At 37.8% G+C, this 27730-nt stretch overlaps 1 protein-coding gene and 1 long non-coding RNA gene across 5 annotated transcripts in view; one reads left to right on the forward strand and one right to left on the reverse strand.

Moving 5' to 3' along the window:
* Positions 1-27730, forward strand: part of MITF (melanocyte inducing transcription factor) — a 228029-nt gene that overhangs the window by 90194 nt on the left and 110105 nt on the right. The gene's annotated exons all lie outside the window — the stretch shown is intronic.
* LOC134729989 (uncharacterized) overlaps positions 4970-27730 on the reverse strand; it is a 69271-nt gene continuing 46510 nt past the window's right edge. The window contains exon 4 of the long non-coding RNA XR_010111573.1: positions 4970-12644. This is a non-coding gene — a long non-coding RNA (uncharacterized LOC134729989). The remainder of the gene's footprint in view (positions 12645-27730) is intronic.

Raw genomic sequence — 27730 nt, forward strand, 5'->3', positions numbered from 1 at the left:
GGAGGGACCGTGATGTGATCTTCTGGGCGATGTTTCAGCTCTGCGAGTCTAGGATGGATCAGGAAGGTGTTAAGCCTCTGAAATTAGGGCAGTGTTTTGTGCAGATGCTCTTTTCTGGGGTGAGGTTCCCTTGCTTTCATCAGGTTCTATCAGTGGTTCATGACCCTCAAAGTCAAAGAATCATTGGTGTACAGAGGCCACAAGAGCCTTCTGCAGTTTGGCCCCCGTTACTCAATCTGGCTTTCCCCTTTGTGCTTCCCTGCTGCATTTGGGCTGGCCTCCTCACTCTTGCCCAGTGTGCTGCACAGGAGCTCACCTGGGTGTGTACTTCCTGGAAAGCTCGGCCTGCTACCACGCACAGAGCTCATTGCCTCACCTCCTTCAAGACTTTGCTCAGATGTCATCCTCTGGGCCTACCCTGACTACCATGTTTAAAATTGCATTCCTCTCCTGGCCCCCAAATCCTGGCCCTTTGTTTGCTTCTTGTTCTGGCTTATTTTTAACCCTGGCACTTGCTACCTTTAACATTTTCTGTGCTTAGTTATTTGGTTTATCAGGTTTATCATTAGTATTTCCCTCCCCATCCCGATGCTTCATCAAAGTGGGGATGTTTGTCTCTTCTCACTGCTGTATCCCCCACACTTTGAACCTGTCTGGTGTATAATGGGTGCTCAGTAAATGAAAAAGGGGTTCAATAAATGAATGAACAGATATGATATCTGTCTCTCCCTTTCAGTGTGCCCAACATAGAGCTTAAATTTGGCTGGTTGCTCCATGTATACTGCATCCCATCGGTTATGGTTTCATGAATCTCATGTCTTACATTGCCATAAATTAGCTTTTAATGTATCCCTGTATTTTGTTTTCAGATTACAAATATTCCCATTAGCCATTTTCATCTTTTTCTTATTGATTTTTGCTGTCTGTTTCATCTTGCTTTACCCTAGACCCTCAAAGTGTTTGTGGATAAGACCTTAGGCAAGTTAGCTGACTTCTCTACCCCTCAGTTTCCTCATCTTGCAAAATAGGGATAACGATACACAGCCTTGCAGGGTTGCTCTGAGGCTGAAATGAGATGATGTGTGTCAAGCAGTTAGCATAGTACCATACTTAAATATTGGTTGGAATAATGCTGTTGAAGATGTAAGTATCTTAAGGCTCAGTGTAATGTCTGGCACATGATGGGCACGGAGTAAATGGCAGCCGTTAACAATTATGCTTCCCCCCCATTATTATCATCACTAATGATATGGTCTGGACAATCGACATGGAGTAGGGCACTAGCAGAAAATCCTCGACAGGGTTAAGGGTTGACGTTCTTGTCCTCTTTTTCTGTTCCTTTTTCTTTCCTCTTCCATGGTGGGGATAAACTTTTTCTCCCCTTGCCATGCAAAGGAAGACCTTTCAGGTTTAAAATCCATTCTTTGCTGTGTGCTGTGATGTTGGTTGTCATTATCATAGTAATACCATATCTTTTGCAATTTTTTTGTTTGACTAGATAGCAGTAGGTAACTTATCTGGGTCCTCAAGACATATTTCTATATATGTATTTCACAACAATCTTGAATTCCGGCAAGAGTTTCATTTTTGTGGAGGGCATTTCAAGGAGCTGCCTTGTAAATTTCTGAATGCTTGGGTTGTTTGCTTTGTTTCTTTTACCCCTCAGTGCCAGGTAAGTAAAATTCCCCAGATTTGAATCTTACAGTTAATCAATCAGCAAATACTTATTAAGTATATACATGGGAGATTATTTGAAGAGCAGAATGACACAGTGAAAGGTGAGCTTTAGAAAGATTAATCTGGGGGTTGTGTGCCTAATTGGTGGAAGGCTCTGGTGAGCAGAGAAGGGAGAGTTTGTTGTGGGAGTCCGCAAGAACCAGTGGTGGAACGGTGCCCGAGGGAGTGGGAGCTGGGGTGGTACACAGGGTGTACGCATGCTCAGCTTCCCTAGGTACAGCCAGCCAGTCTCCCGGAGCCGGTGCCCCAATTTACACTTCCATCCACAATGCTCAGCATTTTGGCTGCTCTCTGGTCTTTCCAACATTTGGTTACTACTGCTGCATAACAAATCATGGTCAAACTTAGTGAGTGAATACAATACATGTCATTTTGTTCACTCTCATGGTTTCTTTGGGTCAGGCATTCTGGAGTGCTGGGCTGGGCAGTTCTGTCTCGGCATCTCTCAAGAGGTTGTAGACAGATGATGGCTGCCAGACCATCAGAAGGAGGAAGCCATTGGTGGTCAATTTATACCCCCCTTAACATCTTTCTCTATCTCAAGGGAAAGGACTGGGTGAGGCCAAAGAGGCCTCTTTCTGAGGATATGAAGCGAAGGAGGCATTTTTTCTCAGGGTTATGCAGGTTCTGGCCCTGCCAAAGAAAGTAGATGCCAAACATCTACTATGTGCTAGACCTTGGGCAAGATCTTCTACATTTCTATGAGGTGACTTACTCCCTTCAATGTGATGTTTTTTTCAGGGTTAACTTTCTAGATAGGCCTTTCCTTACCATCCTATCTTCATGCTTTCCCTTTGTATTTTCATCTTATTGCCCAGTGGATCACCTTCGTAGCTTGCTGTTTTCCTATGACATTGTACGCAATTGTTTCCCCGTTTACACTGTATATTGTTGTTTGCCTAGTCACACTGTGTGTGGTTGTTTGTCTAGTTACAGTGTATGTGTTTTTTTGCCTAGTTACACCATATATAGTTGTTTTCCTATTTATACTGAATGTGGTTATTTCCCTATTTACACTATATGTGTTTTTTTGCCTAGTTACACTGTATGTAGTTTGTCTGGTTACACTGTATGTGATTGTTTCCTTATGTACACTGTATGTAGTTGTTTGCCTATTTATACTGTATGTGATTGTTTGCCTAGTTATACTCTTTGCCTAGTTACACTGTATGTGGTTATACACCTGGTTAGACTGTATGTAGTTGTTTCTCTGTTTGCACTGTATGTGATTGTTTCTCTGTTCACACTGTATGTGATTGTTTTTCTATTTATGCCATATGTGGTTGTTTCCCTGTTTACACTGTATGTGGTTGTTTCCCTGTTTACACTGTATGTGGTTGCTTTCCTGTTCACATTGTATGTGGTTGTTTTTCTATTTACATTATATGTGATTGTTTTTCTGTTTACACTGCATGTGGTTGTTTCTCTGTTTACACTGTATGTGGTTATTTTTCTATTTACATTATATGTGATTGTTTTTCTGTTTACACTGCATGTGGTTATTTCCCTGTTTACACTGTATGTGGTTATTTTTCTATTTACATTATATATGTTTTTCTGTTTACATTGTATGTGGTTGTTTCCCTGTTTACATTGTATGTGGTTGTTTCCCTGTTTACATTGTATGTGGTTGTTTCCCTGTTTACACTGTATGTGGTTGTTTCCCTGTTCACATTGTATGTGGTTGTTTTTCTATTTACACTGTATGTGGTTGTTTCCCTGTTTACACTGTATGTGGTTGTTTTTCTGTTTACACTGTGTGTGGTTGTTTCCCTGTTTACACCGTATGTGGTGGTTTCCCTGTTTACACTGTATGTGGTTGTTTTTCTATTTACATTATATGTGATTGTTTTTCTATGTACACTGTATGTGATTGTTTTTCTATGTACACTGTATGTGGTTCCTTCCCTGTTCACACTGTATGTGGTTTTCTGTTTACACTGTATGTGGTTGTTTTTCTATTTACACTGTATGTGATTGTTTTTCTATGTACACTGTATGTGATTGTTTTTCTATGTACACTGTATGTGGTTCCTTCCTTGTTCACACTGTATGTGGTTGTTTTTCTATTTACACTGTATGTGGTTGTTTCCCTGTTTACACTGTATGTGGTTGTTTCTCTGTTTACACTGTATGTGCTTTTTTCTCTGTTTACACTATATGTGATTGTTTTTCTATGTATACTGTATGTGGTTGCTTCCCTGTTTACACTGTATATGGTTGCTTCCCTATTTATACTGTATGTAATTGTTTGCCTATTTATTGCCTGTCCACCTGCATTCCTTCAGCCTCTATTACTGAAGGTCTGTGAGAGCAGTAGCCATGCCTCTTTTATGCACTACTGTGCACCCAGTAGCATTGCCAGATTAAATATGGATACTCAGTGAAACTTGAATTGTGACTCAAAACAAATATTACCTTCATTTTACTAATTTATTTTTAAAATTGACACATTATAATTGTACATATTTATGGGTATAATTTGATGTTTTGAAACGTATGTTGCATAATGATCAAATCAGCATAGTTAATATATCTGTCATCTCATGCATATGTGTTTTCTTTGTGGTGAAAACATTCAAAAACCTCTTTTCTAGCTGTTTTGTAAAATACAATACCTTACTTTTAACTACAGTCACTGTACTGTACAATAGAACACCAGAAGTTATTCCTCCTATCTAATTGTAACTTTGTATCTGTTCACTAACCTGTCCCTATCCTTTCTTCACCCATCCTCTTCCCAGTTTCTGGTAACTACTGTTCTATTTCCTACTTTTATGATGTCAGCTTGTTTTTCCCCTTAGATTTCACATTTGAGTGACATCATATGATATTTGTCTTTCTGTGTATGGCTTATTTCCCTTAACATGATAGCCTCCAGTTTCATCCATGTTGCTGCAAATGACAGGAGTTCATTCTTTTTTATGGCTGAGTAATATTCCATTCTGTATATATACTACATTTTCTTTATCCATTCATCTGTTGTTGGACACTTAGGTTGATCACATATCTTGGCTATTGTAAATAGTGCTGCAATAAACATGGGAGTGCAGATATCTCTTTGGCATACTGATTTCATTTCCTTTAGATATATATCCAATAGAAGGGTTGCTGGATTTATATGGTAGTTATATTTTTAATTTTGTGAGGAACCTTCCTACTGTTTTCCAAAATGGCTGTACTAATTTACAATCTCTCTAACAGTGTGTAAGTGTTCCTTTTTCTCCACATCCTCCACATCCTCACTAATACTTGTTTTCTTTTCTTTTTTTTTTTTTTTTTTGATAGTAGCCATTCTAACTGGAGTGAGGTAGTATCTCACTGCGGCTTTGATTTGCATTTTCCTGATGATTAGTGTTGTTGAGTACTTTTTTCATATCTGTTGCCATGTGTATATTTTCTTTTGAAAAGTGTCTATTAAGCTTGCTCTTTTGCCTTTTTTTTTTTTTTTTTTTGGGCAAAGTCTCACTCTGTCACCTAGGCTGGAGTGTGATGGTACGATCATGGCTTACTGCAGTCTTGACCTCTTGCCTCAAGCCATCATCCCATTTCAATCTCCCAAGTAGCTGGGACTATAGGAGCATGCCACCACGCCTGGCTGATTTTTGTAGTTTTTGTAGAGACCGGGTGTTGCCACGTTGCCGAGACTGGTCTCAAACACCTGGGCTTAAGCAATCTACCTGCCTCAGCTTCCCAAACTGCTGGGATTGCAGGTATGCACCCAGCTTCTATTTTTTAATTGAGTAATTTGGTTGGTTGGTTGCTGTTAAGTTCCTTAGCTATTCTGGATATTAACTCCTTGTCAGATGTTTAGTTTGCAGATGTTTTCTCCCATTCAGTAGGTTGTCTCTTCACTCTGTTAATTGTCTTTTGCTTTGCAAAAACTTTTTAGTTTGATGTAATCCCATTTGTCTATTTTTGCTTTTGTTGCCTGTATTTTTGAGGTCTTATTTAAAAAATCCTTGCCAAGCCCAGTGTTGTGAAGCATTTTGCCTGTGTTTTCTTCTAGTAGAGTCATAGCTTTAGGCTTTACATTTGAGTCTTTATTTCATTTTGAGTTGATTTTTGTATATGGTGAGAGGTAGGGGTCTAGTCTCATTCTTCCGCATATGAATATCTGATTTTCTCAGCACCATGTATTAAGGAGACTGTCCTTTTCCTATTGAGTGTTTTTGGCACATTTGTAAAAAGTCATTTGGCTGTAGGTGTGCTAATTTATTTCTGGGTTCTCTATTCTGTTTCATTGGTCTTTGTGTGTGTTTTTATGCCAGTACCATGCTGTTTTGATTACTATAATTTTGTAGTATATTTTGAAGTCAGGTAGTGTGATGCTTCTTTCTTATTTTTGCTCAGAATTGCTTTAGCTATTCTGGGTTTTTTTGTGATCTCATATGAATTTTAGGATTTTTTTTCTAGTTCTATGAAGAATGTCATTGGTATTTTGATAGGAATTATAATAAAGCTATAGATTGGTTTGGATAGGATGACCATTTTAGCAATATTAATTCTTTCAGTTCATGGACATGGAATATCTTTTCATTTATTTGTGTCTTCTTCAATTTCTTTCTTCCTTGTTTTATAGTTTTCATTGTAGAGATCTTTTACCCTGATGGTTATGTTTATTCCTATATAGCTTATTTTTTGGTAGCTGTTGTAAATGGAAATATCTTCTTGATTTATTTTTCAGGTAGATCACTATTAGCATATAGAAATACTACTGATTTTTTAATGTTGATTTTTGTATCCTGCAACATTATTGAGCAAATAATATCCTAGTATAAGTATATGCCAAATGTAAGACATGTTTATACTGAAAAATTATTTATGGTTTTCCTGAAACTCAAATTTAACCAGATGTCTGGTAGGTTTAAATGCTAAATCCAGCAACCCTAGTACCTGGCGTTGAGTAGGGTGTGTAGCATATTGTAGGAGCTCAATAAATACTTGAATGAACAAGAGAGTGAATACAATGAAAGAACACATTTCTTTCTCATGATTACAAAGTGGATCTTATTATTTTATAGATATGATGAGCAAATAATTCAATAAGCTTGTCTGTGGGTCCAGAGCCAGTTAGGGCAGGGTGGGATAACAGTCAAATTTTGAAACTGCTCTTTTCAGCTTTTCAGTACATTGTGCTGCCTTGCTTTGTTAAACGAAATTTCTTCCTTGTAGCAGTCAGATTTTTTGGTTGTATCAACAGAAAACTGAACCCTCCCTAGTTTAAGCAGAAAAAGATATATTCATGTGTATATTAAAGGATTTTTAGGAGCTCTGGGTCCCTGGAGGCCAGAGAAACAAACCAGAGGCTGACTGGCCAGGACTGATTCCTCCAGCGTGTTGTAGAACTGATCCAATGGAAATATTGATGTTGCCCTCACTGGGCACAGATACTGCAGCCTGCACCATTGACATCCCCAGTGTGGACCACTAGACCACACAGCCAAGCCCCTGACCCTTAGAGCTTCCAGATGTAGCTGCATCTTTCCTTGCCAGTGTACATACAGCTTCACACTATTTGTCCCATATATATCTGATTGAGAACCTGAAGGCATATGTCTCCATGCTAGCTACAAGAGAGTCTGGGAAAGTGAACCTTTGGCTTCTAAAGTCAAAGCTATCTCTGTCTCCCTCTACATTCATTAGAAGGGGAATTTTTCAAGCACAGGAAGTATCTTAAAAGGTGCTGGGCAGCCTAAAAGATAATATGTGTCCACTTGACACTGCCTTTGAGCTTCAGTAGCGCAATACCTTTTGATTTTTTAAGGCAGGTATTACTTTCTATCTTGTTTGAAAACAGGAGTTGTGTTTGCTTTAATTTTTTAATGTGCCCACAGAGTACTGAGCCTGTACTCTCAAGAGGCACTCAATATATGACTGAATAAAAGCTGAATTATCTGTCTAGTGGGATTTTATAGGTGACTTAAATTCTGTTCATGTGTATTTAAAAAATTTCCAATCATAAACATTTGTAATAAAAATAGTTAAAGTTTCCAAAACTTGATCTAACTGGGAGAAAAACAATAGGTCTGAAATATCTTATCTTCAAATCTGAAATCCAAAATTCTCTGAATGTCGAAGGATTTTTTTGTCTGATACCTCATTGGCAGAATTTCCTGACCTGAAGTGACACAAGGCTATTTATAGTCTTTATTATTCCACTTAATTGAATATTCATATGTTTCCCGGCAGAAATATTAATGTACTTGATTACAAACTGTTGCCCTGATCTCACTGGAGATACTATACTGTATATGATCTCTATTATCTCTATAAAATCTGGAAAACTCTTATGTTCAAGACTCATCAGTCCCCAAGGGTTTTTTGAAGTGTGTATGCATGTGTGTATTTGTGTATACACACTTGCATAATATGTACATAGAACATTCTGGAAGGGTGCATTCAAATTGCCAGCAGTGATTATATCTTACAGAATGGATTAGATGGGGAGATAGTGAGGAATGAATTTATGCTTAATATTCTTTAGCATTTCTAATTATTATTATAAAAAACAATTGCCTTTTTAAATGAAAGAAGATAGAGTAGAATTGAATAGAAATGTTCTTGTACTTAGGAAAATAGTGGTAATATTAATTTTAAAATATGGTTTGTCAAGTAGGCTATGCGTTTCACATTAGTTCAACATTACAACTGATAAAGACTCAGAAAAAGTTATACACAGAATAGGCAGCCTCCTGCCTTTTGGACACTATATGCATGCCCAGGTGGCAGGGAATTTACATCAGCAAAAGCACTAATTTTGCTAAAAAAAAAAAAAATAGAGGCACACAAAAATGTGATGAGTAAATGAAACAACTGTTATTAGTGACGGATTTGGCGTGTTTTACGAAGTCTGAATGATTACTCATCCACTGTACATTTGCAGAAGTTCTTTAATAAAAGCCAGACGCATATGTAGTAGCAGGGGTTAGTAGGTGGATGGGAGGATTAAACCCTGTGAGTTTCTGGAGCATTGGTTTGTAACTGTTTTTTGGCTTGTCAACAGGCTATTTTTCTGAGTCAGCCTATAGCATGGCTTCCCAGGGTAAGTCTGATTTTGCTTTTCTGGTTTTAAAATATAAAGTGGTAATGGAGATCTGACTAGTTGCTCTCTGCATTAGATTCTGTAAATCAATATTGCCTGCATTTCTTCTGTAAGAGACATTGGTCGCATTTCAGCATATTCTAGTGTTCCTGCTGCTCATTTTTGAAGCTTTGCCTTACCTCCCCCTAATTTTAAAAGTCGAATGCCCAAGTGCTGAAAGAATTTGCAAGGGGAATTGCAAAGGTCATGTGTAAGTTCTGTGGCTGAAGTGTGGAGAGCAGTATGATTGAGCTGCAGCCCTTCATGACCCTTTCTTTTCAAGAGGAGGTTTCCAATAAATTAGGTAGCACACTTTATGTGCTTGTTTATGATCTTAAAAATGGTTTAGATTTTGCTGAGTGGCCATTACTGCTGCTTTATGACATGTAATAATGGTTTCAACCTGCACAGCTTTTCATTTTTTTCATTTTTGTACTGAAACAATGTCATGCATCAGTCAATGTGAAGTTCATTTTTTTTTTCTTTTAAAGGGACTTGGGAGAATGTTAGACATTAGAATAAGTGGCTGGGTTCTAACTCCAGAGAACTTTGGTTCTTGAAAAAAAAAGTGAAGATTCTCCAAGCCGTTACAAATGAGCTTTGTAGTAATCGCTGATGAAACGATAAAAACACTGCTTTTCCCACTGGAAGTTAAATGCCCCTTTTCATTAACTATAGTATGAGGAACAAAATCATGTGATTTTCTTTTTTTTTTTTTAAGTTTAACCTTAATTACTTTTTAAAGGCAGTTTTCATTTTGTGATTACTTTTTTTTTCTTCTGGTGCCTAGCATAGTTGAGGATTTTATCTTCTTGTCTATTTTAGGATACTCTAATGAATAACGGAGTTTTGAGGTGCTCTTTCAAAGGAAGAGTCTAGTTGCATCCTCCCAGCCATCGGCTGGTTGAGCTGTCCCACCCACTTCGTTTCAGCTCATGGAGGCCACCGTGAGGGGCTGGGGCATGTCAGTGGCCCACAGCTATTCTGAATGGTAGTTATATCTGTGTGGGGGCTCAGAAGGGAACCGACTTTCCATTCATTAATGTTCAGTACCCACGAAAGAAACTGATATTTAAAAAAAAAAAAAGTAAGGGAATTTCAGTTGATTTTTTGAAAAACGAAAACGTTCACATTAGGACCTTTAAAAATGAAAGCATTTATGTTCTTAGTGCTGTGGATCTCACATATAAATACTTGCACCCCATCCCCCTCCCCCCCACACCCCTCCTCCCCAAGTCTGAAACTCTGTGCCAAGGGCTGTGTGAAGTGGGAGGTTAATGTGGCCTCTCTTTCTGGGACATCAGTAATTCTTGAATATTTTGGGTAAGGGTAGAAAAGTATCCCATTTCAGCTGATCAGTAATTTAGGAGCTTTTAAATGCTGATGTAAGCAAGGGTATATTATGGAATAGAATCTGAGATGATACTATAAAGAGATATCTCTGTTGCTAAGGGTCAGTCCAGACCACACTCCTAGACCTTACTTCTGGTCCTCCTTGCAAGGGTGGTCATCTGTCCTCTGCTGTGAGATCTTCTTTGGTAGAAATGTGATGGGGTTTGCTTTCACCCCTTCTCAAAAGGCTGTGCCAGGAACACTTCTATGGGCACAATAAGGTGAACCACTGTGAGGTTTGAGAAAATTAATTGCCCGGGGTGAGCTGGAACACTTAATCCATCGTGTCACATATATACAGAGGTCTTTGAAAGGGACAGGAGTCTTGATGGAAGGCTCAGCTACCATCCAGACATTGTTAGAATAAGAAGACAATTGCTTCTTTCAATGAGAGAAAGGGAAGAATAAAATGTGATGGAGATTGGCACCTCGGAAAGGGAAGAATAAAATGTGGTGGAGACTGGCACCTCTTCTGCCATTCTTTAACCTCCATAATGACTTACCAAAGAGCTTTTTTTAAAAAAAGAGATCGACAGGAAAATTAATTATCAATGATTTCAGAGCAGATTATTAGATATGTGAATTATCCAGCCTCTTTGGATTTTGTCCTGTTGTCATCATTTGTCAGTATTTCTCAACATGTCATCGAAAGGTGATTCAGGATGAAGCACAAAACTGTTTTTTTCTCTTTTTTTTTTTTGAAACAGAATCTCACTCTGTCACTTAGGCTGGAGTGCAGTGCTGTGATCTCAGCTCACTGCAACCTCTCTGCCTTCTAGGTTCAAGCAATTCTCGTGCCTCACCCTTCCGAGTGACTGGGATTACAGGTACATGCCACCATGCCCGGCTAAGTTTTGCATTTTTAGTAGAGATGGGGGTTCACCATGTTGGCCAAGCTGGTCTTGAACTCCTGGCCTCAAGGGACCCACCCACCTTGGCCTCCCAAAGTGCTGGAATTACGGGTGTGAGCCACCACACCAGGCCTCTAAACTGCTTTTTACTCCTAGTTGTGTGTTGCCAGTTCAGAAACTTAATTAAGCTTATGGAATGACAGACATATTTCACCTTTTATAGGTGAGAATACATTCAAGACTGGGCTTAAGTACATATATCTTCAATGTAATTTATTAAACCCTTAAATCCATATTCACACATACAAAATAATCAGATCTTAAAATAATGATTGGAAGAAAGAAGAGGGAAAAATAGTAGGCAATCTTCATGACACTTTAATGTGTATGTTTATTGCTTAAAATGTTCAAACACATCTTTGTTTTGTATAGTTAATTTTGGTGGTATAATATTTGAAAAGGTGATAGATAAAAAGTGCAGGATGCAATTCTTGAAGCTGTAATTTGCAGGAAACTAATAATACAAGTCCATTTTCTTTTCTGATTGTGCTATTTATACAATTTATATTTTTAACAAATCTTAGAACTGGAATGAAAATAGTAATTCATCTTAAGGGTAAGAAAGGTTGCAGCTGTGCCAAATTTGGAAACTTTAATCAGTCCTCTTAGTGGTTAAGCACAGACTATGGAATATTCTAATTTGTATGTCACAGAGCACAGTGCTCAGCAGAAAGCATGCACTATCTTAAATTAATGTTAATTAATTAATGTTAAATGATTGAGTCAATTTGGCAGTACTTCTTTTCGTCTCTGAAAAGAAATCATATTTAATTTAGAAGTGGCAGGTCAATTTTAAAGCCAAGCTAAAATAAGTAGGTCAAGTGAAATTGTGCACAGGGCAGGAATAGTGGTGTTATATGTACGAAGAAAAAAGACTGAAAGGAAAAATATCAAAATGTTTACCTGTGAAGATGATGAATAATTTGTCTTTTATATATTTTTGTTTGCCTTTAGTTTTCCACAGTGGGCAAATACATTCTTCGAAACAGTATACTTTCATGACATATGTTAAGCTTTACGTAACTCTTTGTTAAATCTCCCATTGATGAATTAATAGTAAACTTGATACATGTCAAATATGAAGTGAGTGGTGTCCTCTATAGTTGGGCAGCATAGTAGCTTTGAGTGGAACTTACATTCTAGCAAAATTCATTTTTTCAAATAAGATTTTATGTAAAATCCAAGTATAGTCAGTTCTGCTATAACACAACATATGTGTTTCTAAAAAATCATCAGGCTACTCCAAAATCATGCAGTAGACAACACACGATGTATAGGAAAAATGGGGCTAGGAGCACAATGCTAAAAAATTTCATCAGTGACATCTTAAAAAAGAAAAGATAGGAAGCTAATAAACACAGTAGACAGATTTATACCCTTTAATTTAAGTGATACATTAATACAACAACAAACTTCTTACTTTGCCTTGAATAACACCTGGATTTTGCTTGTAGAAGTGGCCTCAGAAGAGTTGCAGCTGGTGAGTTATTATGAAGTGGTAGAAGGAAGGTTATCTGAAACTGGATCAAAAATTATAGCATCAGAAGTGAATGAGTGTGATGCATAACACTCTTAGTAAACTGAGGTAGCCGGTAGATGTTTGAAGTGTGTGCTTGGTGCAGCTGGGTGCAGTTTTCAGGGTGTTCACCTACTGTTTCTTGAAGACAGAATCACGCACAAGCAAACCAAAATTCTTATGCTCAAGTTGTTTACTGTGTCACAAATTTGCATTTCCAAAATCAACGTGATGACAGAACTGACTGTCTGAGATGGATGAAAAAAAAGCTGCACTAGCTCTAGGCATGTCAGGAGCCCAGTGTGGAACCCAACCTCCCCATCACCACCCCAGGGCTTCCACAGAGCACTGCTGTGTGGTGTAAACTTTATTTTGTTTGTTTGTTTGTTTGTGACCTGGAACAGACACAGAAAGTTATTTTTCTTGTGGAGACTTTTGGTCCTACCTACATATCCTTCCCTGGCTGGAGTCTGGAGGTGTGCCAAGGGCTTTGGCATTTACAACTTTCAGTTCCACTGCCAGATGGGCTGTCCAGTAAAGCAAATGGCCTTGAACTGAAAACCCTGTAGAATACCTCGCTCCAGGTCCTTGCCAGGGACTATAACCTTGAGTACTCAATGAGTACTCCATAAGTACTCAATACTTATGAAATGCTGCTATGAAAAACCAATATCTATGGATTACAGTGTGAAGGACAGATGTTCATTTGTTTCTCTGGATACCCAACAACAATGAGGGAAGAAGGGTATGTTGTTTGAGAAATCATTTTCCAAGGTGTCAATATTGAAAGAAGGCGTGAGAAATTTACATTTATCAAAAGGGGTCATTGGTTATAAAATAGTTCAGGGAAATCTGTATAATCTCTACCAGAAATAATCTAGGCCAGCAGAAATCTCTATTCTGAGATTTTGATGTCCCTGAAAATTTGTGCATCCTCCCTCCACCCCCAGCAATTAGTTTTACTGGATTATACTTAATATTATGCCTCTGCCCCCATTGAATCTCGTTACAAGATAGAGCCTTACAAATCTTTATTTTATGGGGTGTCTGTCTTGTGGGTGTTACAATGTCCTTTTTATGAAGACTCTTGGGTGAAGTGTCTCTCTGGTTTCAATACCACAAATGACTGTACTTCTACACAACTTTGGGTTTTTATTTTATGTATATAGTTAGTCATGTAACTGATCATGTTTTCTTCCTCTTTATGGCCACAGACATATTTTCTTTGACCCATACCGTTTTTGTTTGTTTGTTGTACTTTAAGTTCTGGGATACATGTGCAGAACGTGCAGGTTTGTTACATAGGTATACACATGCCATGGTGGTTTGCTGCACCCATCAACCCATCATCTACATTAGGTATTTCTCCTAATGCTTTCCCTCTCCTAGTCCCCCGCCCCATGATAGACCCCGGTGTGTGATGTTCCCCTCCCTGTGTCCATGTGTTCTCATTGTTCAACTTCCGCTTAAGAGTGAGAACATGTGGTGTTTGGTTTTCCTTTCCTGTGTTAGTTTGCTGAGAATTATGGTTTCCAGCTTCATCCATGTCCCTGCAAAGGACAGCAACTCATCCTATTTTATGGCTACATAGTATTCCATGGTCTGTATGTGCTACATTTTCTTTATCCAGTCTATTATTGATGGACGTTTGGGTTGGTTCCAAGTCTTTGTTATTGTGAACAGTGCTGCAATAAACATACATGTGCATGTGTCCTTGTAGTAGAACTATAGTAACCAAAACAGCATGGTACTGGTACCAAAACAGATATATAGACCAATGGAACAAAATAGAGGCCTTAGAAATAATGCCAGACATCTACAACCATCTGATCTTTGACAAACCTGACAAAAACAAGCAATGGAGAAAGGATTCCCTATTTAATAAATGGTTTTGGGAGAACTGGCTAGCCATATGTAGAAAACTGAAACTGGACCCCTTCCTTATACCTTATACAAAAATTAACTCAAGATGGATTAAAGACTTAAACATAAGACCTAAAACCATAAAAACCCTAGAAGAAAACTTAGGCAATAACATTCAGGACATAGGCATGGGCAAAGACTTCATGGCTAAAACACCAAAAGCAATGGCTAACAAAAGCTGAAATTTACAAATGGGATCAAATTAAACTAAAGAGCTTCTGCACAGCAAAAGAAACTACCATAACAGTGAACAGGCAACTTATGGAATGGGAGAAAATTTTTGCAATCTGTGTATCTGACAAAGGGCTAATATCCAGAATCTACGAGGAACTTAAACAGCTTTTTTTTTTTTTTCAAACAAAAAGAAAAACTATTTTCCAGCATTCCAGTGCTGAGACAATTTCACACAAGTGTGTTTGAATTACTAGCATTTACTGAAAAATCAGATCTGGTAACATTGAACTCTCATGTCACTATGGCAACCATGGGATTCAGTAAAGTATTGCCATTTTCCTTAAAATAGAACAGGCACTCTTCAGTTTTTCTTTTTTTAATTTTACCTGCCTGGGCCCTGTAGATGTTTAACTGTAAACCCTCTGGCTTAGAAAGCAATTTGTGACCCACCTCTAGAAAACGTGCAGGCTTTTATTTGCATTTGTGTACTAATCTTATTCCTGAACTCATTTTATTTTTTTCTTGAATTATCTTTCCTTCATTCTATTTTCTTCATCCACTTATATTAATTTTCCATCATTGGTTCATCTTGGGATGTTGTGTACTTTTTCATAAATTGCTTTAAGTCCTTTTAGAAAGAAGCGAGATGTATTAAATATATAAATATTAAAATTAGGAGAATGACTTCTTTCTCCCAGATCATTTTATTTTTATTTTTGGCCTAGTAAATTTAAAGTGATTTCAGCTATTTTTCTGACCTATTTTTGAGTCTACTTGATTCTAGTACCATTCAGAGCTCTGCAATTTTTTGTTTTCTTTTCTTTTTTCTTTTTTCTTTTTTGCTATTTCCTCACAGAAACTCTGAGAAAACATGAGACATTCAGCACATATATTGTTTTGTACCTAAAGTTGGTTGACTCTCTATGATTTTGCATTAAGAACTGAAGAGTTAAGTAATTTTCACATACAATTCGGGATTTCCGTATCTCCTTGAGAAATATGAAGACACAACTAGACCCAGTTAGCCTTTAGATGTGTTTGTGTCTAGTTCACCACATCTTTTCCTTACCTCCCCCATTGCCTCCATGACACTGAGGCTGAATGCTACTTGTCCTGTTTTCCTTGATTTTCTTGGTCTGCAACCCATTGTTGGTCCACCACCCAAGCTGATCCTGCTGTCAAAGCATGTTCTACTCTTTGGCAGGCACTGAGTTGGCTTTTCTTTAATGTCCCTCTTAGGGTCGCGAGCTTCCTCGGCAGGAGTGTCATGGCTCTGTGTGTGCATGTGTAGGTAAAAAGAACACTAGGTTAATTCATTCACCAAATGTTTATTGAGCACCTACTTTGTGGCAAGGACTGTTCTGGTGCTGGGGATAGAGCAGTAAATAAAAAAGGCAAAGATATGTGCCCTACTGGAGTTTACATTCTACTGGGAGTTGGTAAGTGCTATAAAGAAAAATAACACCAAAGGGCTTTCTCTTTAATTTGAGGATGATAGGTTAGACCTTGCTGCCTAGGGTTTTTTTTTTTTGAACAGAGATCTAAATTAATTGAGGAATGAGGAGTGAGCTGTGCAGCTGTCTGGGGAAGAGCATAGCAAACCAAGGTGCAGCAATGAGAATAAAATCCTGAAGGAGAGAACATACTGGATTTAGTATTAGACATGGCTTTTATTTCAAATACTGCCTTGCCTAATGGTGTGAACTGTGACCTTCTGGACCATGTCTGGGAACTCATCTCTAAAATGCTAAGATTCTATGTAGAAGAAGGACCATGCCTTACTAGTTTCTACCCAGTGCCAAGTCTAGTCCTTGGCTCTTGGTAAGCATTTGGTAAATATTTGTGCAGTTAACAGATAGACACAACAATGGTTTTAAAAGAATATAAAGCATCTTGGCCAGCCGCAGTGGCTCATGCCTATAATCCCAGCACTTTGGGAGGCCAAGGCAGGAAGATCACCTGAGGTCAGGAGTTTGAGACCAGCCTGGTCTCAACATGGTGAAACCTTGTCTCTACTAAAAATACAAAAATTAGCCAGGCATGTTGGTGTGTGCCTGTAATCCCAGCTGCTCAGGAGGCTGAGACATGAGACTCACTTGAACCCGGGATGCAGAGTTTGCAGTGAGCCAAGAGTGTGCCACTTCACTCCAGCCTGGGCAACAGAGTGAGACTCTTTCTCAAAAAAAAAAAAAAAAAAAAAAAAAAAAGGAATATAATGCATCTCAAAAGCAGGATCTTAGCTGATTGTTTAATACAGTCCCAGAGATTAATGACAAGGAAGATGCCTAGTCCTGAAATGTGTCCAAGGAATTTCTCTTTAATGATAATTCCATATTTTCTGCACTTAGCAAGACACATCTACACATCAAACTGGGGATTATTATGACCCAGGAAAGGGACCTGGGATTCTTTGACTGTTTCCTCTTGAGGGCATTAGTGTCACTGATTGGGAGACAGTCCTCTAAATTCAGCTAAATATTGGTCACCCTCTATAAGGACAGTGGGACAGTGGGAACCAGACTAAGTGCAAGGATTGTGTCTTAGTTGTTATATCCGTTTTTTTCCCTTACTGTATCCCAACTTCTAATATAGTACCCATGAGCTCACAGTAAGAGCTCAGTACATATTTGGTAAAGAGTGAATAAAATCAAGGGATGCATTTTCAAGCTCTTTTGGAAGACAGTGTTGGCGTCATGCTGGAAAGACATCATACATTCTGCCTGTTTCCTTCCTAAGAAGGACACACTAGAACTAGAGGAGATTGAAAAGGCTGAAAAGTGGCGCAAAGGCCAGACCTAGTGGTAATGTCTTATTTGCATAACTCATTTAGTTATTATCTTTACTTACAGATGGGGAAATGAGGTCAGAGCTAGTAAGTGGCAGAACCAGGTAGTTTGACTCCAGGGGTTGTATTTTTAACTCCTAGAGTGTGTTACGTACAGAGAAGGATAACTAGCAGTTACAGAAACAGAAGTATGAAAAAAAAATCATTCACTAAATAGCTGAATGGATTCTGTTAGTGGCATTAGTGACTGATGATCTTTTCTGATGAAAAATCATTTCTTTCACATGGAACAGGTTTCAGATGGAGAGAAAGGTCTACTCTGTAACTCACACTTCTCTGGCTTTTTTGTGGACTCCTCCAAGACTTTGCCATGTTTCAGTTTCTTGAGACTTTATATCAGATTTTCTAAAAGCCACTGGGGAACCCCTTCATAACAGGAATTCTTGTTTTGATTCAGATAACACATGGGTATTTCCTAACTACCATGTTCCCAATCCCACATGCTTCATAGCCTAAGAGCTCTTTCTACATTTAATGATGTGCTGGCCACATTATTTCCCATCAGCTTCAACTCCTTCTTTTCTATTTCATGAAAAAATTCTTGTTCATGAACAATTAGGTTTTCTTCTGCTTATTTTCCATGTAGATAGAATGAGCTCAGTTGTTACGATGCTCTTGCAGAAGAACAAATTTAAAGCTGGAAGAAAGCTTTGCGAATTTATAACAGCAGTCTGTTGGGTTCAGAGAGAATTGTTGGAATCCTATGCTTTCCTTTCATTTGTGTGCTTTTCAAGTGAGGGGAACATTGTGATTTTTGTAGATGGTGTCAGCATAGATGGCAGAGATAAGCAGATATCCTGGCCAGCGTTCTGGGGAAGATGAAAATGCTTGTGTTTTCTCATGACTTTATTTTTCCAGAGCTGACTCTATGGCAATATCACTCTGACAAATATTGGCTGGCCATGGAATATTTTAAAGAGCAAGGGTTTTGTGAATGTTCTGTCTATTACCATGGCTGAGGAATCAAAACACAATATTCTCCACACATTTCCTCGAGCACTCATGGATGGATTCCAGTATGATACTTTCATGTTAGCTGTTAGACCACAGGAAGAATTTAAAATAAATGATTACTGAAAACACAATGAAGAAGAATCGAGTAGAATGTTTTGTACCATTTTTCTCTTTCTGCACGGTAATATCATGCTCAGAGTGGTGACAAAGACTAACTGAGTGCAAAAGGGCTTTGCAAAAATTTATGTTTTCAGATGCTTGTTGTGAACATGATGGCAATGACAATCATGTAACATCTGCTTCGCTCGTGATCTCTATCCTTATGTAAGGAAAGAGCAGACACTGATGATGTTCAAAAACAAACCCACCACAGACATCCCAAAGACTTCTATAATTTTCCCCCCTTCTCTAGAATGTACTTCTCACATTATTGTGTGATTAATGAGAATAAATTATATGCTGTGAGTATACAAAGGAAGGAATTTGAGAGATAGCTTTTTGCACTGGAAATTATTTGGGCAAAGATTCTTCTACAGTACCTCTTGTGTCTATGAACGAAGCAGGATGGCCTGGATGTAAATTAAGGATTTCAGTTACGGTGCTGTTTTAGAGGAGTTCCCTTTGTGATGCCATGTTCGTATCAGGCTCTGGTGACCAAGATGGTGGTGGCGGTGATGATAATGTTGTTTATTATAGTGGCTGCAGTGTATTCACTGCTTGTACTTCAGGTTCTGTGCGAAGTACATGCCAGGCATTAATCTATGCATTATTCCACAACAGCCTGTGAAGTTGAGACTGTTCCTATGCTCATTTTGCAGATGACGATACTGAAGCTTAGAAGGCTTGAGTAATTTCCCCCTGGGTGAATAGCTAATGAGAAATGGGAAGACCTTGGAATTGAGGCTAGTATTGTCTGACCCCAGAGCCTGGGCTCTGATACCTCATCCTCACCACATCCTTTCTAGAAGTAGGAAACTCTTGCTTGGACCATTTCAGGGGCCTGTTGCCTCTGCCTGCTTTCCTCCTGTTTCCTCTTTAGCTCTTTTTCCTAGCATGTGCCTCACCATTGAAGGTCCATCATCCCTGTTTCTTTGCCTGACTTATATACCTCTCAATCTTCAGGACGTCTTTACTCTGGGGTCTCTCCTTCGAATTCTCATAATATTTTGTTCTTATCTGAATCAAAACTCCATGCAGTTTGTGGTCAGCTAGTTAAGTATTCCAGGGATTCCTAACCTGTGGTCTGAGCAGTCAATGGAGTTTTTTGTGTCTATGCCTGTGTGAATTTTCTCTGAAGTCTGTAGTTTTCATATGAATCTCAGAAAAGTATTTGACCAAAAAGATCAAGGTGTTTATTGTTTATAGGATCCCCCACCCTCCCATAAGTAATAAGCTCCCAGAGGAAAGGAGCATATCATATTTATGTTTATTTCCCTAGATGGATATAATAGGATAATATTTTTGGAGTGTTTGGATGAATGAATGTAGTTACTAGTTAGACAATGAGGTGATATAGCCTGTGGCTTAAGAACATAGGATCTAGATTCCAACTGTGCCTTGGGTTGAATTCCTTCTTTGCAAACCGTTTGGCAAGTGATACAGTCTCTTAAAGTCTCATTCTCCTTATTGGTAAAAGGGATACTAAAATAATATTAAAGGTAGAAGGTTGTTATTGAAGATTAAAATAAGGTAATGCATATAAAATGCTTAGCATGGGAATACATAGCATACCTTCCATAATTAGCTGCTATTATTATTATTACTTAAGAACCTTTTGAAAGGGGCCAAACAATGAGGTTCTCATGATTTTCCTAGTGACTATTGCAGAGAAACAAAAACCTGCAAAGGAAAGATTGTTTGCATGCTGCTTTTGAGTCTTAAAGACTTAGAACCGATGTGCTGTCATTAACTATGGTGCCAGGTGCAAGGCAGCTACCTCCTTAAAATGTTTTTCTTGGGCATTTCCATTCCCTGTGGCCTTGACCCTGGATAGACAGTGGCTCAGGCTCCCCAGACAGGCACCCAGAATGCCAGCTAATGGAAATTTTGTGATAGTCTGCCCCTGAGGATTTGGACATATGTTGTTTTGTGTCTAAATCAACAGAAATAAGTGCAGCTGTAGTTACCCCCTCTGCATAATCATCTAAGTAGCCTGTTTCTTTGCATGCTCATGGAGCCCCCAAGTGCTGGGCCCATCACTTGCCACCCACTCTGTGCATTGCAAATGAGTACAGTAGGTCAGATGAAAGGCAGAGGCTGGTCGGGCATCATTGCTGACTTACACAGCAATGATGAATAGTTACACATAGATCAAGACATAAAAGTTATTTATAATCGTCTGGTCACCAGGGTCACATTGGCAAGAAGGAACCTTTGGAAAGGTGCTTTGGTTGGATACTTCTGAACTCTGGCTCATTAATGTGTACCAAATATAGAAAAGTTAGTTTAAAATCTCTCTACAGAAAATATATTATGAGCTGGATTTTATTGACATAGGAATACTGACTTATACTTTTCCTATAGGTTTCTTTTAAGTATGTACCATTTCTTTTTATTATTGGTAATTGTGACCTTGGCTCAGTCATTTGCAAATTTTCTTTTTTTGGTATATCTTAAAAATGGATAGCACCTTTTATTCATAATTACCCCAAACTGGAAACAGTCTGAATGTCCTTATACTAGTGAAAGGATAAACAAGCTGTGGTTTATCCATACAATAGAATACTAATTAGCGATAGAAAGGAACAAGCTACCGATACCTGTAGCAATGTGGATGAAGGTCAAATGCACTTGCTAAGGGACAAAAAACAGACTCAAAAGCCTAAATGCTATATGATTCCATTTATATGACATCCTGGAAAAGGCAAAACATAGAAACAGAAAACTGATAGGTGGTTTCTGGGATTGGAGATGGGGGCTGTTTTGACTACAAAGGAGTAGCACAAGAGAGTATTTTGAGGTGATGGAACTGTTCTGTATCTTGATTGTGCTGGTGGTGACATGGCTCTGTGCATCTCAAAACTCGAATGGAAGGTGAATTTTAGTGTATCTAAATAAAAGTAAAAGAATAAAAAAGGAGATGAAAACATTTACCCAATATGCTCACATGCTCACAAAGAAATGTTGCTTTGAAAAGGCCGATATATGTAATTTAAGTTCCATAAATTTAATTTAAACCTCACAAATATTTATTGGTGAGCTGCTATAATGCAGTGCTTTATGGGAAATCCTAAAGGAAATACTGATCCATGCACTCAGTAATGTAACCATCTCTTTCGGCAAACATATACAAACAATTTTAGGGTGATTTTAAGATTATAATTATATTATGGGACATTAGAGGAGAAAGAGGCATCTAGATGGGATCAAGGAAGATTGTTAAGAAAGTGAGGAAGGTTTGTCAAGGAACAGTCTTAAAGAATAAGTAGATTTTTAAAGTATTTTTAGTAAACTTTTAACTGAAGTTTAATATTCCCACAGAAAAGTATACACATCTTACATGCACTGCCTGAGGAATTTTCACCAGATAGCTAGCACCCAATCTCTAAGATAGAGCATCACTAGCACCCTTGTGCCTCCTCCTAGTCAACCCCTCTTCTAAGTATAATCACTATCCTGACTTCTAACACCATGGATTAATCATGTCTGGGTTTTATTTAACTTCATACCGATGAAATCATACAGCATGTACTCTCATATCTGGGTTCTTTCGCTTAACATTATGTATGTGAGATTTATCCCTTGTTTGTATGTAGCAGTAGTTCATTCTCATAGGATATTCCATTGTATGATTACATCACCATTTATCCATTCCACTGTTGATGGGAATTTGGTTTGCCTAGAGTTCTGCACTATTATGAGCAGTGTTGCAATGAACATTATTGCTATATGCTTTTTGGTGAACACACATATAAATTTATCTGGTTTGGGTTAAGAAATGGAATTACTAGGTTATGAGGCATGCACATGTTCAGCTTTTGGTAGATACTGCAAACCATTTTCCAAAAGTCTTTCTATGAATTTACACCCTCAGGAGCAGCATCTGAGTGTGCCATTTGCTCTGTTCTTCACCAACATTTGGTAATACATCTCCCTTTCATTTTACTGAAGAATACGTAGTGTTTTTTTGATAGGGATGGTGAGTGCATGAAGAGTAGTACTCCAGGCAAGAGAACACCCCAAGCAAGAGTGTACAGCTAGAGTTAGAGAATAAGTTGTTTATATTTGTTTGAATCATTACAATAGATAAGTCCAGAAGGATAAGTTGGTGCTTGATTGCTAGTCTAAATAAAACATTTTTAAAAAATTAATTCATTGTATAGTGATGAACCATTAATTTTGTGACCATAGTTGCCTGAAAACAGCAAAATCATGCTTTAGGAAGTGTTATCTAGTAGTAGGTGTATAATATTTTGGGGGAAGTTGTCAGAACAACCTAGTAGTCCAGGCCAGAGTTTCACCATGTCAGAATATCTGTGAGAACAGAGATGGTGGTTGATAGATAAGATGTGATAAGCGTCTGTTCAGTAGAGGGTTAAGGGGAAGGAAGAGTAAGAGATACCTCTGACCCTGGTGGTACCTTAGCCAATTATGCCAAAATTCACTATTATCCTTCTTAATGTCTTTAAAGAGTAGTTTATACTTGCCGTATCCATTTCTTTACTTCCCTATATGGCTTATTTTTTAACTTTTTCATTACTAACAATATTCAATATTATTATTATTAAATATATCGTACATATAGAAAGCAATACCTGTCCATTTAGTAAAGACCAATAAAATGAATAACCATGTGCCCACCATCCATCTTAAAAAATAGAACCCTCTGGAAGCCTCATCTTTGAGGCATTCTCCTCTTTACTCCCTACCTAGTTAACCATCATCCTTTTTGTTCTAATCACTCCTTTGCTTTTCATTACAGTTTTAGAATCGTTGACTACATCACTAAACTATACTTTGAACTTTAAATAAATGGGGTCATAAGGCAAGATTCTATGTGACATCTTTGTTCATTCCACATCTGTCTTGATTTTATCCATGTAAAGGCATATCACTCATGTTTACTGATGTGTAGTGATGCATTGTGTTAATGTTATTCCTCAGTTTATTGATCTCTTTCGTCTTTTTTTTTTTTTTTTGACAAAGTCTCACTCTGTCGCCCAGGCTGGAGTGCAGTGGTGTGATCTCAGCTCACTGCAACCTTCGCCTCCCATGTTCAAGTGACTCTCCTGCCAGTAGCTAGGATTACAGGTGCACGCCACCACGCCCAGCTAATTTTTGTATTTTTAGTAGAGACAGAGTTTCACCATATTGGTCAGGCTGGTCTCGAACTCCTGACCTCGTGATCCTCCCGCCTCAGCCTCCCAAAGTGCTGGGATTACAGGCGTGAGCCACCGAGCCCAGCTGATCACTTCCCTCTTAATCATTAATCCCTGGACCCATTGACCCTAATATTGTGGCATATGTGATAGACTGAAGTAAATCATGTATTGTGTCCCATACACTTAAAACTTTTTGTTAATAATTTAATGTTTACAGTGAGGTGGAACTACAGTTGTCCTTGGTATCCTTGGGGGATTCGTTTCAGGACTCCCTTGGATACCAAAATCCATGGGTGCTCAAGTGTCTGATTTAAAATGGTGTAGTATTTTCATATATCTTATGTACATCCTTACATATACTTTAAATCACCTGCAGATTAGTTCTAATACCTGGTACAACATAAATGCCATGTAAGTAGTTGTTATACTATATTGAGTTTTTATTTGTGTTATTTTTTATTGTTGCATTGTTTTTATTTGTTTTCTTTTTAATACTATTGATCCATGGTTGGCAGAATGTGTGGATGTGGAGCTTATGGATACAGAGGGGCTGACTGTATTTTGTCTTCTGTATGAAAGAGGTGCTTATTGTACAATAGAGTTTTCCAATCTGGGCAATATTGACCTTTGCAGCCAGATATTCTTTCTTGTGAAGGCCATACTGTGCATTGTGGGATGTTTAACAGCATCCCTGGCCTCTACTCACTAGATGCCAGTAGCACTTGCTTCTCTGTTTGCAAAAACCAAAAATGTCTCTAGACCTGTCAAATGTCCCATGGGGACAAAATTGTCCCTTGTTGAGAATTACTCCTCTAAAGTATTAAAATTCAGTGAAAAGGCAGTGAGCTACCATGACTGACTGGAGAGAATCATAGAAGTTACCTTCCTCTTAGTACTTCCCTGCCGCCCCATCCCAGCCCTAGGTTGGTGACTGTGAACAGTGGTATTTTTCTTTTGTCTTTTGGTAGTTGACTTTTACTGGTCCTGGAGACCAGCGCCCTCATGTTGTAAGCACGTTATCAGTTTTACCCCCCGCCCCCCAGGGACTACTTTTCTGCTCTCATGGTCTACATTCTGCATACGTGTGACTCTCTTTGCCCTAAACCCCTCCTAATCCAGAGGCAGTCTTTATAAGTCCAAGTGAGATGATCATGCTCATTGCATTGCATTTAAAAATTGCTTCCATTTCCCATAAGCAAAAAAAAAAAAAAAAAAAACTAAAAGAAAAAAAAGCACATATCTTTTTGAAATTGTCAGTTTAAAAATCTATAATAATAAATACATGTTAATAAAGAAGTTAAATACCAATGAGTTACAAGATTTATATATTTGAAATACACATTTTATAGTATTATTGATACTTTGATATTAATTTAAGCTTAAGAGTTATAGAAAATGCTAAAATGATAGGGCCTTTTGACCTCTGAAATGAAAGTTTAAAACATTTAAAGTATATTTAGTTAGCACACAGCTCTTCCGTAACTTTGTGTAATGATTTTTTTTTTTTTCAAGTACAACACAAAACCTGCTCACGAATCCCAAAGCATTATAAAGCTGGCTCCATCTAGTGTATGAAGTACTATATAGCTAATACTGGGGGGAAAATTGTACTAGGAATCTCTTTTGGTACTTCATTATGAAATTAGATAACAACCAAAACAAAAATGGACTGTAAGCTAAATTTATGTTCCAGGAGATAACACAGGACAGAGTGACCTTCACAGCATTAGAGGAGAGGTCTTTATATATCGAAGCATCAACCTCTAGCATGCCTGACATTTTGTTCTGACAGCCTTGATTTTTTTTGTTTTGTTTTGTTTTCCCCTGGGCTAGAGGTCTTATTTACAGGCAGTATCAACAAACGCAGCGTGTAACTTCCATGGTGATATTCTCAGTCCTACTTGGCCAGCTTCCCACTTTTTCTGTATGGAATCATATCTGAGAGTCATGCTCATTTCCCACAGTTAGTGAGAGATTAGGGCTGGGCTCACTTACTGTGATTTCAGAACCCTACATGGTTTTCTTTATCAGACTGAAATTCTTTGTAGCTATTAGCCTCTCACCACAATAGAGTGGGCCACTATATCGGGGCTGTGTTTAATCTCGTTTCCACTGGAAGTTTCTAGCACATTCTTTATATCTCTCAATCAGTGTTTCCTAAATTTTAGCTATTCTCATGCTAACTTCATTACTTTTGCTTGCAAAAACCACATGGAACTTTAAATATTACATGTTTTAAAGGAAATGTTATCATACATGGAAGCCACGAATGGAAATAGGTATTAAAATCAATATAATGAAATTGAAAGAAAATTGTTAGATTCTTGCTAGGTATATTGTCTGGACTGGCGGGTGTCTGAGGTCTGAGCTGTATTGTGAACAAAGGGCAAGTGTTGAGAGATTGAAGACATATTAGCATCAAACAGAGACTTTCCTTAGATGGAAGAAATTTGAAAGGGCCCTTCTCACTGTGTGATTCCATGCTTAGTTAATGTGAAGTCTGTACATCTCGATTTGAGATCATCTTGTATCCCACACTTTGGGAACCTTTGCTCAAGATTTACCATGTTTCTCAAAGGAAGCCTATCATTTTCCCCCAAATTTCCAAAGACCTTGTTTCCCCTAGAAAGCCTTTTTGAAAAATTATTTCCTTTTTTGAGAACTTTCTTCTTCTATTAAGAAGTATAAATTGTGTTGATATGTTGGGTTACTTTTTTTTTCTTCCTTGTAATCTCATATTTTCTTAGTCTCTTTTCTAACTAGATTAAATTATTTGAGGACAAACATTGTTTCTTTCTAGTAAATGCCATTAATTGAATTCATGCTTGGTATAATATTCAGGGAAGTCTGCTTCATTCTCTGTTTTTTTGTGTGTGTTTTTTGTTCTGTTTTGTTTTTGTTTTTTTTAAGTCAGATCATCATCAGAGGTGGCCAAGAGAAGCCATTATGGTCAATTAATTAATCATTTAACCTACTGGTGAATAGTTATTGAGTGCCTTCTCTGTGTCTGAAATTGTATGTGGTGAAAGAATGAAGTAGTGACCTAAACAGACATGGTTCATGCCTTTATGGAATTCAGAATCTAGTGTGGGGTACAGACAAGTAAAGAGGCAACTCCATGCAAGGTTCTAATTTTAGAATTAGTTTGCTTTTGTGCTCACTGGGTAGATTACAAAAACTTGGAACAGAGAACCATAGAGAGGAAAGTGAGGGCTCTGGAGTTTCAAACTCCAGACCTGTGGCACATTAACCTCTTGATTTTGCACGGGATACTCGTATCTCAATCCCTGCCCCCCCAGTTTTTTCTTTAAATAAAAAAGATTTGTTTAATAATAAACATGGGGTATGATATGCAAATATGAGATACAGTTATCAGTGTGGCAATATGATAAAGAATTCTCCATGTCTCTTCTCTCCTCCCTCCTCTTTTTTCACATAAGGCAGAGACGTGATCTCATGGTTTTTTTTTTTTCAAATTTTCATGTTTCTTTCCCAACACGCTAATAAATGAAAATGCAGTGATCTAAATCAAGTATAGAAACTAAACATCTTTGTTAATGGGAATATCATTGTAGATGGTGTTTAAAGGTTGCAAATGCATTCAATTTTCACATTGTCTGTTTAAATTAATAAATAATTTGAGCATTCAGCATTACCCCAGAACATTTTTCTCTTAATAATCATGATATATCAGTTATGCATCTTAAGCCTATTGAACAGTGCCTGGGACATAGGAGGTGCTCAATAAATATTTGTTTAGTGGATGAATGGATTTTAATAATTTTGACTCTTCCTTCTTTTATTCATGATTTTGTTAACATCTTTTAAAAATGAACCAATGTTGTTTGATATTAGGAGCAAGATAAGCTTAAA

The sequence above is a fragment of the Pan paniscus genome, chromosome 2 (genome assembly GCF_029289425.2).
Source record: "Pan paniscus chromosome 2, NHGRI_mPanPan1-v2.0_pri, whole genome shotgun sequence".
Taxonomy (NCBI): Eukaryota; Metazoa; Chordata; class Mammalia; order Primates; family Hominidae; genus Pan; species Pan paniscus.